Genomic DNA, 3,031 nt, shown 5'->3' on the forward strand with positions numbered 1-3,031 from the left:
CCTTTAATCCCAGCACTCAGGAGGCAGAGCTAGGTGGATCTCTGTGAGTTCGAGGCCAGCCTGGTCTACAGAGTGAGATCCAGGACAGGCACCAAAACTACACGGAGAAACCCTGTCTTGAAAAACCAACAAACAAAAACACGTATCTGAGTGTTTTGTGTGCATGTATGTATGTGCACTGTGTGCGTACCTGGTGCCCACTGATGCTAGAACTGGGCACCAGAGCACTTTGAATGGGACAGTTGTGACCTACTATGTGAGTATTGGGAACCCGACCCAGGTCCTCCACAAGAGCCTCAAGTATTCGTAACTGCTGAGCCATCTCTCCAGCCCCCAATGAACACCTTTTTAATGCATAAAAATGCCCAGTACTGTGCTGTCCACTGAGAAGGAAATACGGGAGTGGAGCTCTGAGAACCTGCTTGATGGTAGTGGTGGTGGGGCTGATGAGATGGCAAGAAAGCTCAGTGGGTAAAGACCCAAGCTGACGAGTTCCATCCGGGGCCTCATGTGGTAGAACCAGAGAACCCCTGACCTCCACAGGTGTGCTAGGGCACAAGTGTGCCCTCCCTGGTCCCAATAAGCAAACAAACAAATGAACAACTTGGCGATTCAGACGTGAGCCAGAGCAGGAGTGCTGAAGAAAGCCTTCTTGGAGGAGTGGGTATGAGACGCCCCGGTGGGTTGGTGCCTGGGACTGTTTTCCTTGAACAGAGGGGCACAACAGATCAGGCACAGGCACCCACTTGATCGTGGCTGTCTGAATCCACAGCTTCCTTTCCAGCCCATCTCACCAATTCGCCTCCTTGCCTGTTTTTCCTGCTGCTTTGTCGGAAGGACAGGTTTCTCCCAGATTCCAAGAGCGTCGTCCTAATAAATCAAGGCATCCACCCAACAATAAACATTCACCGGACTCACAAGCCTAGGCACTGGGGCTCTATAGGCACACGGAGCGCGTTTTCTCCTCTCAACAAGCCCATATTCCACATGGGCGTAGACGTCAAAGGTGTTTGATGAGGTCTAGTGGAAGTCTGAGCAAACTTTTAGAAAAACTGTAGAGAGGGTGACTAACGCCTTCAGGCAGGTGATTGCGTCGTAATCCCATTAATGAGAGGATTTGTCATGCTGCGGAGGGAATTCCTGGCACCCAGTTTGAAATGTGTGGGAACAGCAAAATGTGAAAAAAACGTGGGAGCCGGGAAGATGGCTCAGGGTAACGTTAAGAGGGTATACTGTTGTTGAGTTAAATTCCTCACATCAGACAGCCCTCAGCCACCTATAATTCCAGAGCCGCTGCCTCTGGCCTCCGGGGACACCATCAGCCACGTGACAGTGTCCCCACAAAGATCCCACTCGTGTATGTGATTAAAACCAATAATAAATCCTTTAAAACTGTGACACACACAGGGTGGGCGGCCAGAGCACGGGAGGGCAGGTACTGAAGCTGGAGAGAGGTTTAGTTTGTATCGAAGGACGTAACCCCAAGTGAGGAGCTTGTCAGTTTGGCAGACAAGGACCCAGAGTGGGTTCTAAGGTGGTGGGAGAGAGTGATGAGTTTTCCTATCAGAAGGCTAATACACTAGCAGGAAACAGGGTTTGCTCAAGCAGACTCTGAGGACCTGCGGTGGGATCGGTGCCCCCCGCCCTGACCCCTACCTTCACCCTGCACCTCACATCCTCACGTCCCTGTCCTTACCACCTCTCTCCACAAACCAACAGTGGTCATTCCAAGTTCACCAGAGCTCTGGCTTTGCCTCAAGACAACAAGGCTGAGTCGAACCTCTTTCTTGATCCAGGACATTGTGAGTTAAGAACACCCAGGAAGCCTGTTTATTAGTCGATTTTCAGGTACTGTAAGGAAACGGGTGAGGCTGGAAACTTTCTAAAGTAAGGTTGTTGGTTTAGCTCATGTTTCAGAGCAGTAAGTCAGAGATCAGGCAGCGGATTTATGTTTAGCCTCTGGCAAGGGCCCCAGGTGTTCACAGGTGGATCGCATCATGGTTGTGCTTGTGAGACAGAGAGATATACCGAGAAGATACCAGCCAGGGGCCGAGGCTAGCCTTGCCTTTCATAACAACCTCTCGCAAGAACCAATTGGGGGCTTGGGGAAACCGCTCTAAGGCCCTCTGAAGACAGCCTTCAGTGACCCAGTTCGCTTTATTAAGGTCTCAGCACTTCTTACCATCACTACACTCCCAACACATCAGCTTCTAGGGGTCACACCTCAGCCATACCCAAATCATATCGTCCTTCCCTCCAGCTTGTGCCCCATCCTCATATGGGACAACAGGAGATACGGATGGAACGTTAAGTGACAGGTGGGACTTGGGACCTGCTAATCCAAGAATAATCGTCCAAGTCCAGAGATCTTCAGTCTTCCTGGTGTTCTTTCCAAACTTTGTGGCTATTCCCCCCAGGCCTTATAGCTGAAGAACACTAAAAATAGGCCAGCTCATTTCAATTTAATTAGCCATTCCTCTGAGCACACCAGATGGAATGAAGCAAAGACAGATGCGCGGAGGGGGGGGGGGGCGGGCAGCGGGTTAACCGGAGTGGGAGTCGGTTCTAAATGTGGTTCTGGGAGCCCAGACAAAGGCACGCTGCAGCTTTGGGTCTTGTCGACCACAGTCTGGCTGTTGTTCCTCTGTGCTGGGGTGCTGGGCACAGACAGGGGAGAGCTGGTGTGTGAAGAGGGTGGGGGGGGGGAGGTACTGCGGTTGGCGCGGGCAAGTGGCTCCAGGGCACGGAGAAAGAAAGCTTCTTCCTCCTCCAGGGCTAATGTGTGGTCCCTGCGGGGACACCTGCTAGTCTGGCTCCCGTCTTAGAGGCTGTGGACAAGCAACAGCCCACACCAGGAAAGACTGTAGCTAAGCGAGATGAGGAATCTATTTCTGGAGCCCTTTAGGAGGGGGAGAAACTGCCGGTTGCCCGGGGCCAGATAGCTTCCTTATCTGAAGACAGGGTGATGGGTACAGAGTAAATTCAGGCAGCGCATGGACCGAGGGAGATTAAAAGGTCCCGAGAGCGCAGG

Source organism: Peromyscus leucopus, chromosome 15, assembly GCF_004664715.2.
Source record: "Peromyscus leucopus breed LL Stock chromosome 15, UCI_PerLeu_2.1, whole genome shotgun sequence".
Taxonomy (NCBI): domain Eukaryota; kingdom Metazoa; phylum Chordata; class Mammalia; order Rodentia; family Cricetidae; genus Peromyscus; species Peromyscus leucopus.